At 39.4% G+C, this 12816-nt stretch overlaps 1 long non-coding RNA gene across 1 annotated transcript; it reads right to left on the bottom strand.

The window, feature by feature from the left end:
• Positions 1-276: 276 nt before the first annotated feature.
• On the bottom strand, positions 277-5916 carry LOC135199285 (uncharacterized). The gene is made up of 3 exons (XR_010311023.1): positions 5807-5916; positions 3366-3426; positions 277-542 (listed from the first exon to the last, which is right to left on the bottom strand). It is a non-coding gene; the product is annotated as an uncharacterized LOC135199285 (long non-coding RNA).
• Between the last annotated feature and the right edge of the window lie 6900 nt (positions 5917-12816).

Genomic DNA, 12816 nt, shown 5'->3' with positions numbered 1-12816 from the left:
TTCCTCCGACCAAGGTTTCCGAGACTTTGGTTTATTGTTGGTCTTGTTTAGTGATATTGAGTAATGATTGTCATTGTTTGTTTTATATATGAAATGTATTATCAATGTAACCTTGTGTCTTTTTTTATCAATCCTTTTGTAGCAAATCCATCCTACGAAGCAGGTCATATAATTAGTCAGAAAGAGTTGGGTTTGTTAAGTGTTTTTGACGAGAGGGTAAAAGAAAGTTAATTTATATTTTAGTGTTTTTGACTAGAGGATGAAAGAAACAACGCCTCAAATAGGAGTCGATACTCGTTTACTTTGACGATGAAGATCCGATATTTGAAGTTGTTGTTGAATGACTCCTTCAACAGATGAAAATTCGAAATGAAACTTCTACATGTCAGGTCTCCGTCAAATCTTCAAGCGGGTAATCCTTCAAAAGGCTTGAGACCAATAGTCATCGCGAGAACATGTCAGGTCTCCCTCAAATCTTTAGGCGGGTAATCCTTCAAGGGCTTGAGACCAATAGTCAGATTGGAATGCCTCCACTCACAGCACTTAGTTCCACCGCAATTCGTGAAAAAAGAAAAAAAAATCGTTAACACGATACTTAAGCATTTTGCAACGGGAGGAGGGATCTGGGAACAAAACAACTAAAAAAAATAAATACTTGAAAATAAGAAAAAACAAGGCTGACTAAATGACTTCTAAAAAGATAAATCAATAAATTATGTTAATTGACACCTCCTCCAAAAATATATATATATATTGACACCTTCCTCCTCCAAAAATATATATATATATATTTTTAAATATAATACATTTTTTCTACCACTCAAACATAACATACTACGAAGAAGAAATGAGAAGGAAGAGGTGAGAAGAGAAAAAAAAACGAGACTTACAACCGTTAGACACCAATACTGTTTTTATAAATTGTATCTCTCACACTGAGTAGACCATAGAAATTTTTGTCCCTTGGCAAATTACCAACCAAATCAATGTAAATTTACGTACCCTCCAGATCAATATAACTGCTCATCAAACACTGCGTTCGTCATCCCAAAGGGCATTTCATTACATTCATAAAGCCCAAAGGGCGTCACAAAGGCGGATATCTCGCGAGCTCGATCAGATAGGGGGAACCTGGCAATAACCTCTTTCAAAGATCAAATTTAGTTATAAACTTATCAGCCCTTACCCGATCAAGACAGTCCTCGATACGTGGGAAAGGGCGTATTAGTATTAGCATTGACCTTGCGGTATTTCTAGAGTAGCTCCAAGGACTTACCGAAGGTCTAATAAATTTCCCGCTTTACTGGATTTAATCAATAAGGACTTTGCCTGTCTTTCGATATAGAATATCCGGCACTTTCATTTTATCCGAGGAGCTTCTACTTCATAGTTGACATCAGACAATTTCCAGGGTACCTTCCAAGGCCCCTTATAATATTAACCTAGGTTCCAGAAAATTGTCAGTCTGTACTCACAACCTAAACAAACTCACCTGGCCTTACTTTTCTTATCATTATTTTGCTTCATCGAGGCCTGAGACAATTCTAAATTATCCTGGGAAAATTTCCAGGCAGCTGATAATCTCCCCTAAGTCCTTAACAAACTCACCCACATTCAATTTTATGATTCAATTCATGGAAAATTTCAAGAGGACCACGTACTTTGTGTCCAAAAATATACTCAAATTTAAGGATTTGGTGGGACCTTTCCACTAGACCAGACTCTCTGGGTGGTAAGGTGTACACACATTGGTAATGTGCTGCTGCAATGGCCAGTTCAGCACATTTACTCCTAAAATACACCTTGCTCGTGAAATTCGTGCCACAATCTGTTTGAATTTTACGAGGCAACCCATACCTGGAAATCACCTTTGGTGTAACTTTCCTCATAGGAAAAGTTCAGGAAACCTGTCTCTTCCAATATAGTTAAAATGACAAATTTCAAGACCGAAGGTTTATTCACTTATGAACAAAGATGAGTAAATCCAGATTTAATTCTGGGAAATGGCCCAACCACAACGCAATCTCTGCAAAAGGATCTCCAATTGCCGGATTTGGATGGAAAGGGGCTTTAGTAATTCCTCATGTGCTAACCTAAGGACGACATCATTCTGATATTTTGTAGGTACCACAACCACTAGGACGACTAACCCTACATCAACCCTCTATTCACAGAACCTTGGTTTTGTTAAATCATCCGCACCTCTCAATTCTTAATTCAATTCAGCTTTCTGAACTTCAATAAAACTTATACAGTCACAATCAGGATTAATTATCTGAGTTACAAAACTAATACTACTACTACTGCCACCACCTACAGACCCGGGTTTCTACCTCTAAACTACTTGGAGACCCACCAATACCTCTAATCTACTCAAGTTTAATTTATCCTCATTCTGCAAGCTGAGTAATAATTGCTACGGAGTTTTTAATTTATCCTCATTCTGTAAGCTGAGAGGATGGGGAACTTTTCCACCACTGCATCAGGGAACCCACCCAGGACCACACAATTTCCACAATGCTCACCGCCATCCTGGCTTAATATCTTTATCGTAGTCACAAAGGAGAGATTAGCATATCACTATCCTAACCGTTCATTCAGTTCCTGGGAATCACTCAAAACTTACCACATATAACTTTGTTCATCAAATGCTGCATTCTTCATCCCAAAGGGCATTACGTTTACACTCGTAAAACCCAAGTCCTCGATATGTGGCAAAGGGAAGAGTCATTCTTAGTATTAAGCATTGACCTTGCAGAAGTCCATACACATGGCTCAAACGAATGTGCCTAACTTTTCTTATCATAATTTCCCTTCATTGAGGCCTGAGATACATAATTCTAAATGATCCTGCCGTTAATCTCCTTCTTAAGTCCTCAACGAACTCGCCCATATTCAATTCTTTATGATTAAACTCTAATGTGTTCTTTATGTCAACAATTCAAGGAAAATTTCTAGAGGACCACATAATTGTGTCCAAAATTCAACTCGAACGGAGATACCCGTGGAACAATTTGGATGATTACGTTTAGCAAAGAGAGCAAAGGGAAGCCCTTTATCCCTAATCCTCTCCTTGCTCATAACGGTACTTTTTTAAGAATAGATTTCAGGGTTTGGTGGAACCTTTCCACTACGCCCTGACTTTTTGTCGCCAAAGATAGTTAAAATATCAAGAGAAAATACAGGAGGGAAGGCTTCGAAGGTATGGACACCTGTTACGAAGAGAGGAACATCATGTTGGGAGACATACGATGGAAATGGAAGTGCGGGGTAGAAGGAAGAAGGGAAGACGAAGAGATTGTGTGATGAACACAGCAGACATTGCAAACTTGATTGGAAAATAATATTATAATTGGATCACTTACACTGAATGAGTGCGTGCAGTCCTCCTCCCTTCAGTAGTCTTGAAGGCGGAGCTCTACAACCCTAAAAAGGAAACTTCATATTTCAAAGATTACAAATAGTGACATAATCGTGGGCGCCCTGTTTGGCAAATGTTAAATTCCCTCACTTTTATATTTCATTCATTCTCTCTCTCTCTCTCTCTCTCACATAACGATAACGTTAACTATCTACAATTAACACGACCTCTGAAGACTAAACTATACCTAATATCCACATTGCATCGTACACTGCATCAACTGATCCCGGTTACTGGGCTATTTTTCCTAGTCAAAAACTGCTAAACATATATATAGGCATGACCATAATAGATTAGTCCAAGGCGATAAAAAGCTTTCTAAAGATGTATAGGCTTATTTTTATATTTTATGGTATAAGCTTATTTTTATATTTTATGGTAAAGTCGAAATTAAACACTAATCTGACCAGAGTATGGTAAAGTCGGAATAAAACACTGAGCAGACGAGAGAGAGAGAGAGAGAGAGAGAGAGAGAGAGAGAGAGAGAGAGAGAGAGAGAGAGAGAGAGAGAGAGAAGGTTTAGACCTAAAATTATATCAAGTACCTAAAATTCCAGTTGCAATCAAGTCTAGTACCTAAAATTCCGGTTGCAATCTAGTATAGTACCTAAACTTCCAGTTGGAATCCAATCTAGCAACTAAATTCCGGTTGGAATAAGGCTTTAAGACAGTAACTAAAAAAGACGCTGTCCTCACTGTAGGCCAACACAGACTCAAAGCTCTGTAGAAATGAATTTGATTATCATTACCCAACAAGTTCATTCGTCCAAAAGTAGAATCTAAAGGTTTAACCTTACACCTCTTCCCTAGACGTAGCCAATAATAATATTAACAATTATAATAATGACGATAATCTTTGGATAATATTAACGATAATTATAATAGTGATGATAATCTTTGGTGATCATCTTTTGAAGTTTCTATATAAATAAGTTTCATCATCTTCTGAATAACAATAACAACTAAACCATGAAATAACAAAGACGGTTACAGATAACATCAAATCAACAGCAATGGGCGTGTGCACACGTATGTACGTTTCCGTGTACGTGTACACGTACATGGGAAGGTGGAACACCACAGCTGCTGGAACTCGCTCGCTGCTACTATTAATGAGTTGCGAGTTACTTATTTTTGAGTCATTGTTTTCTTGTGCATATTTGTTAATTATTTAATTATACGTTAACTCGAGTAGGAAATGGGCTACTGTGTACGGTGACCAGTGAACGTTATTATGGCACCGTTGCTCCCCGTGTTATTTTAAAAAAAGAAATTCTAAAATCAAGTTTGAAATACCACGTATGGCAACAAGCTACCACACACCATGCAGTCAGCAGTCTTATTAAATTAAATAAAAAAAAAAACTGCTTCGTATGTCTCCCTCCTTTGAGAAGTAGGTTATAAATGCAAGATTTAGACGTTCATCATAGTGATAAGAGCGACTGTTCAATATCTGAGAAAAAGCCATTCGCATCTTGAATTGTCACAATATTAGTTCTGGGTAACTTTTAACTTTCTTCGCTGTGCTCGTGTTCAGGGGTCTCAAGTCTGAGGGGGGGACGGGGGTGGGGTTGGGTTGTAGAACAGGGGAACGATTGTGGTTGGTCCATGAAGGCATCACACAAGATTGCTGCTCAGAGAGAGAGAGAGAGAGAGAGAGAGAGAGAGAGAGAGAGAGAGAGAGAGAGAGAGAGAGAGAGAGAGAGAGAGAGAGAGAGAGAGCACTCGGTCCATTTAATTTCTCTCCCATAACAACTAATTCAGTTATCAACTGAAGAGAGAGAGAACGCATCCAAGTACAAGAAATAACTATAAGGAATGCTGACCCCTGTTTTGCTAATTCTGAACAGAAATCAGCCATTAGGCATTCAAGAATACGCAGACAAAAAAAAAAAAAAAAAAAAACACACACACACACACACACACACTCCCCAAGTCATGGGGTTACCCTAAAAGAATGGCGTATTCCAAATTTCACGCTAAACTATTTATTATCATGGGTTCATTGTCATCCTTTTGCACACCTGAGAGAGAGAGAGAGAGAGAGAGAGAGAGAGAGAGAGAGAGAGAGAGAGAGCACACATACAAATATACAAATTATCTTAAAAATGTGAGAGAAATGAAGAAAGCAGACATCGCAGAAAAATGATTAGAAAAACAATTGATTATACTTCGAATACTTCCATTGAATGCGTGCGTGCAGTTCTCCCCCTTCCCGTAAGTACGAAACTGTCAACACAAGGACAATGCTTCTGGATAATTGAGTGATGTTCGATTATTACGAGTGATTATTCATGTAATAGCAAAATTTCATAACAGTAACATGAAAAACCTGTATAAGAAAATATACAAGAGCCTAAATACCATAAACTACGCTGTTTCTTACCTTTGAATGAAAGTGGATTCATTATCATAGGCCTACTCGTATTAGGCAGACATCAAGGCCCTTGTCCTCCGTTTTTTTTTTTTTTTTTTTTTTTTTCCCAACTGTAATAAGAGAAAAAGCTATTAAAATATGAGGGACACCAAAGATAGGCATATTATGAGAAGAGAGAGAGAGAGAGAGAGAGAGAGAGAGAGAGAGAGAGAGAAAATTACTGTAAAAAAAAAAATCCTTCATATTGAATGACCTACGCAGGGGGGGGGGGATTTGGTAAGCAACATAACCAAATTAAATATTGTACCCTCTCCCACAGTTGCTCCAAACCCAAACTCTGAGCTCACCGGCGTATGATCAAGTAAGGAAAGCCTTAAACCTCCTACCTAACCGTGGTGGTACTAAACTCACATACAATAAACTAAGGAAAGCCTTAACCCTCCGAACTAACCATGGTGGTACTCAACTTTCAAAACGATATTCAGAGGGGCAATGAATACCAAATATCCCTGCCTCTCTATACATGTATAAACATCTCCCAACAGCTATACAGAGGAGCTCTCAAATTGTCCAGGTGGATAATAGGACTAACTAAACAGTAATGTGCAATGACTAAACACAAACATTCATAATGCACTTTCACTCAATAAACATCCACAGTTACTATACAAATCACACTCACTAGACACTATTACTATAGTACACTAGGCACTCATCACACTATACATTCATAAAACACTAAGCACTCACTATACCTCAAACACTCAGTAAACATTTACTAAACACTCACTTAATCCTAAGCGTCATTAAACACTAAACAATTACTAAGCATTCACTAAACCCTAAACATCCACAAAGTAACCACTCATTACTCACTAAACACAGAATACACACACACACAATCATAAAGACTTTTACCAATTCACTAAACCCTAAACATCCACAAAGTAACCACTCATTACTCACTAAACACAGAATACACACACATACACAATCATAAAGACTTTTACCAATTACTAAGCATTCACTAAACCCTAATCATCCACAAAGTAACCACTCATTACTCACTAAACACAGAATACACACACACACAATCATAAAGACTTTTACCAAACATTCACTGAATACTCACTAATCATTCACTAAAGCCTAACCACTTACTGAATGCTTATGCACTAATCATACGTTAAACACGAACATTCGCAAAACAGTTTCACTAATTTCTAAATACTCACTAAACATTAATTCACTAAACACTTAGCTCACTAAACATTCACTGATTGCATATGTACTCTAAACATTCACTGATTGCGTATGTACTCTGAACATTCACTGATTGCTTATGTACTCTAAACATTCACTGATTGCATATGTACTCAACATTTTCAACCAACTCCACAACATATATAATATATTAGCGAAGAAAATTAGAAAACACAATATCGTGGATAAAGTAGGAAGATGGTTAAAAGAATTTTTACACAACAGAAAACAGATAGTTATTGCAAACGACGAGAAATCGGATGAAGCCAAGTTAATATCCGGTGTGCCACAAGGTACGGTGTTAGCTGCAATACTGTTTGTTATTATGATTGAAGACATAGACAGTAATATTAAGGATTCTGTAGCGAGTAGTTTCGCAGATGACACAAGAATAAGTAGAGAAATTACTTGTGATGAAGATAGGAACGCTCTACAAAGAGACCTTAACAAAGTATATGATGGGCAGAGGTAAATAGGATGGTATTTAAACAATCTGATAAATTTGAATCAATAAATTATGGAGACAGAGAAAGAAAGCAATATGCATATAGGGGACCTATTAATGAGACAATCACAAATAAGGAAGCAGTTAAAGACCTTGGTGTGATGATGAATAGAAACATGTTATGCAATGATCAAATAGCAATTCTGTTGGCAAAATGTAAAGCAAAAATGGGAATGTTGTTACGGCACTTCAAAACAAGAAAGCTGAACACATGATTATGCTTTATAAAACATATGTTCGTAGTCCACTTGAATATTGCAATATGATATGGTACCCACACTATCAAAAGGATATTGCACAAATAGTGTGTGTACAAAGGTCCTTTACAGCTGGAATAGAAGAAGTTAAAGACCTTGACTACTGGGAAAGACTACAATCCTTGAAATTATAGTCTAGAAAGGAGAAGATAACGCTACATTGGATAATTCAGGCATGAAACAGATAGAAAGGAAATAGCAGAAAACACTCATGGAACTAAAAATATCAGAAAGAGCAAGCAGAGGTAGATTAATAGTGCCCAAAACTATACCAGGAAAACTAAGGAAACAGCACACAGTGGCATTAATCCACTAAGCACCAGCATCGATAATGCAGCGTCTATTCAATGCGTTGCCAGCTCATCTGAGGAATATATCAGGAGTGAGCGTAGATGTGTTTAAGAATAAGCTCGACAAATATCTAAACTGCATCCCAGACCATCCAAGATTGGAAGATGCAAAATATACCGGAAAATGTACTAGCAAACTCTCTGGTAGACATTTAGAGGTGCTCACACTGAGGGACCTGGGGCAACCCGAACGAACTGTAAGGTCTGTAAGGTAAGTATACTTAAACTAAACATTTACATTCACAAGACACAAACTAAACATTCACTGATTACTTCTACAAACATTCACAAAACATTTATTAAAACCCTCAGGACCTGGCTAAACACTCACTCATTACTTACAAAAGGGATTTTGACGAAGGAAAAATCTATTCTGGTGGTGATTGGCTCGTGTCGCCCTATGAAAGTAATCCTTAATATCATCTTTCTAGGTAAAATTATCCTAACAAAATTACCAGAGAAAAACAAAATTAAGAAAATGTCAGTAAGACTGACTCGCTCACTCTTAAAAAAGAAGTGTCGGTATGATATAGGGGCGAGTGTGGAACACTACCACGAGACAGACACCAATTAGAACTTCCTTATCAGAATCCCCCTAAGAGAGAGCCGATAACCAACGGGCGATGCAGCCTCTACTACTACTACTAGAGGACGCCCCACGGACAGCAGACGCCCCTAGCGGTCATCCTTAAATAAAACATAAATACATCTTGTCCTGCAAAGGGGGGGGGAAAACAAACCATAAAAGGGATGGGTTTCATAGGGCGAAACACGAGCCAATCACCCAGAAATAGATTTTTTCCTTCGTCAAAATCCCATTTTCTGGGCTCAGCTCGTGTCGGCCTATGAAAGAGTACCAGAGAAACAGACAATGGATCAAAAGGGAAAAATGAAAAACATATTAAATGAGGATTATAATAAAGTAAATTCAAAATACCGCATTACATAAGTACTTACTAATATACCGTAATCAAATACAGCATACAAATTAAGTACTTAAACTAACTTATTACAGTAATCAATAACAGAATGTTAGTAAACTTAAAGTACTTAAATGGTAGTAACAAAATGATAAATATGCATGTAAATAAGGAAATGTTTTGAATTTACTTAATTAGAACATATAAGTACAATTATATACATACATGTGTCCTACCCTGAGCATAAAAATAAGGGTAGATACACTCAATTCCATCATTAATACAATTAATACAATTAATTCAAATATGTACAAACACATTGTGACTGAAGTTATCACCAATCCAATTGGAGAATTTATACAAACATATTGTGCCTATCCTAGCATAAAAATAAGGGTAGGACCACTGAAGTACATATCAGTACAAGGGTGGTTGTCCCTAGCAAAAAATAAGGGACAAACCACTACAACACACAACGGCTAAGGCTATGATGATGAGTAGCCTGGTGATAGGTTGAGGCATGTTGGTTGAAGTAGGTAGAAAGGAGACCTGGATTAATTACTACAACTACTAAGCAGTATCAGGGGAAACTATGTTTCCCGCTGCTACTGCTGAAAACTTTAAAGATTCCAAGGACTTAAATAATGTCGTTTAAAAGACTGTCGGGGATTTTCCATCCAGTATACTTTCTAAGATCCTCAAAGTTCATATGTTGGAAATAATTAATAGAGGTGGCTACTCCCCTGATATCATGTGCTTTTGGGAATGACTCAGGGTTGGCTTGGTAATGAAGTAAAGGATTTGCTGTCTAATACCTTTAACTGACAAAGTACCACCTTTTTCTCTCTGAAGAGAGCACCAGAGGATCTAGAAGAAGTACGAGATAGAAAGGCTCTAAGAGTGATACTGGGCAGAGAGAAGGATCCTGTGGAAGTGGGATAACCTTCCAAGGAGCCCACCTTGCAAGAGGATCTTCATTTTTGGCTAAAAAGCTACGATCCGGAGCAAGTAGAAACTTCTCCTGATGGGAGGAATTCCACATTACCCGCATCCCTGGATAGAGCCGACAGTTCTGAAATTCTCGCTCCTGAGGCTAGGCTTAATAAGAATAATGTCTTCCTCAGGAGCATTATGAATGTACAAGATGAGTTGTCAGTATCTGAAGCTAGTTTGAGAACATCATTTAAGAACCATGAAACTGTAGTAGGCCTCTGAGAAGGTCTAAGTCTAGCACAGGCTTTAGGGATAGATGTGAAATAAGATTCAGTCAAAATCTATCTGAAAACCTACTTGAAAGATTTTCTTCAAAGCCGACTTATGAGTTGGTAATCGTGCTAGCTGCTAAACCTTTTCAAATAAAGATCTGAAAAAGGATATAGCCAAATTAACTGTCATGGTTGTAGTGTTCGATTTCTCTCAAGAAAGATGCTAATTTCTTAACAGCTGAGTCATATTGTCCTAATGGTTGACTCCCTTTTATCTGATTTTAGGAAGAGAATATTCTGTGGATCAATGTCAGCATCTTTATTAGCCGCAAACTTCATGAAGTCCATAAAGTTAGGGTCTGGAGAGTTCCTGAGGAAGCGAACACAGTCCTCATTTGTACTGATTGTGATAGTTTGTTTGGGGTTGGGGATCCGTTGAGGTCGGAGACCCAATTCCAAAAGAAGTGGATACCAGTTGCTCTGGGCCAGTTCGGTGCAATCAGAGCTATTATCCCTTTGAAAGACCTTAGTTTGTCTAGGACTTTCAAGAGAAGATTCACTGGAGGAAAAACATAAATTCTCCTCCATTGATCCAATGGCCAGACGACAGGGCGTCCGTGGCATAAGCCCAGAGGGTCCAGGGTTGGGGGCCACATAGCAAGGGAGCTTGTGGTTTGCTTGTGAGGCGAAAGAGGTCCACTTGGAGACCTGGGACTCTCCCGGCTTACCCACTGGAATGACCCGACGTCAGAGGACCACTCTGATTCAGCCAGAGGACTGACCGGACAGGGCGTCTGCTATCACATTTCTTACTCCTGCCAGATGAGTGGCAGACAGATGCCATTTGTGTTTGCTTGCTAATGCAAAGATGGCTATCATGACATGGTTCACATGTTTGGATTTGGACCCTCCTCTGTTGATGCATGAACTACCACTGCACTGTCCAAAACTAGCCTTAGATGAGACTTTTTCGGGGGAAGCAGTCTCTTCAGAGTAAGAAATACTGCCATTGCTTCCAACACATTTATGTGAAGCTGGCGAATTGAACTGACCAAGTCCCCTGAACCTGTTTGAACTGAGAGTATCCCCCCCACCCGGACAGGGATGCGTCCGTGTGAATGGTTAACACTGGGAGGGGATATTGAAGTTGGGGGTACTTTCTTGGCTAAGTTCTTTACTTTTGACCAAGGCCGTAGTTGGTTGCGGAGGATCTGTGGGATTACTGACACTTGTCTCGATATTTGGAGTTTGCTTTTGACCGCCAAATTCGATTATATCTTTCAGCCTTGCTTTCAGAAGGATTATCTGTTTACCGAAGCAAACTGAAGAGACCCTAGGATCTCCTGGTTTTCTTCTTGACGTTTGTTTGCACTGAGAAATTGCCTGCAGATTTTGCTATTTCCTTCCGTTTGGCTACTGGAATTGATAGATTGTGGGAGGACAAATCCCATTGGATTCCTAGCCACTGAAAACGAGATTCCGGAACAAGTCTGGATTTCGTTTTGTTTATCTGGAACCCCAGATGTTCCAGAAAGTGAACTCTACCTTTTTGGTAGCTTTGAGACATTCCTCGACTGTTGGTGCCAGATTAACCAATCGTCGAGGTATGCCGCTACCATGATTCCCTGAGCTCTCAATTGTTGTACAACCACTTCTGCTATCTTTGTGAATACCCTGGGGCTACATTCAGACCGAAGGGCATCACTTGAATGAGAATGTCTGACTTCCTAGCCTGAATCCTATAGGAATGGGCGGAAGTGCCTGGCTATAGGGATATGATAGTATGCGTCTGTAAGATCGATGAGCATGTGACGGCTTCCACGCGGAAGTAAGGTCTCTTACTTGCGAGAGGGTAAGCATCTTGAACTTGTCGCAGCGAATGAAAGAGTTTAGCTTTGACAAGTCTAAGATTACCCTTCTTTTTGTTGAGCCTTTCTTTGGCACGCTGAATAAGCGACCTTGAAATTTTAGATGTTTGACTCTCGCAATAGCTCCTTTCTGAAGGAGTTCTTCCGCGTAATCTATCAATTCCTTTGACGGTACCTGGTGGAATGATTTGATTGGAGGAGGATCTTGGATCCAGCTCCAGCCTAATCCTTTGGACACTATGCTCTGTGCCCAATTGCTGCAAACCCCCACCTGTGGCGGAAGAGGAACAGCCTCCCTCCTACCTGGGGAGCCTCATTGCTGATGGGGCGGGTTGGCCACCACGCCCTCCTCTGAACTGCTTACTCCTTGTGCCCCTTCCTGCGCCACGGTGACGAAAGTAACCTCTCGCCCTACCCCTCGGTTGAGAGTAGCCTTGAGCCTCATAAGCAGGGGTTGGGTTAAAGGCAGGCGAGATAGCATAGGAAGTCGAAGGTTGCGATTGCTGGGGCACCAGGAGGAAAGGCTGAGTTTGCTTAGATGTAGCAGGTTGTCCTTGTTGGTGACTGGGACTGCCTGCACAAACTGCTGCTGATGCTGGAGTTTTTTATATGGCTGGAACCTCCTACCAGCCTTCTTTGGTTTCTTGCCAG

Source organism: Macrobrachium nipponense, chromosome 25 (assembly GCF_015104395.2).
Source record: "Macrobrachium nipponense isolate FS-2020 chromosome 25, ASM1510439v2, whole genome shotgun sequence".
Lineage (NCBI taxonomy): Eukaryota > Metazoa > Arthropoda > Malacostraca > Decapoda > Palaemonidae > Macrobrachium > Macrobrachium nipponense.
Note: the sequence above shows the minus strand (reverse complement) of the source record. Positions and strands in the feature narration are given on the sequence as shown.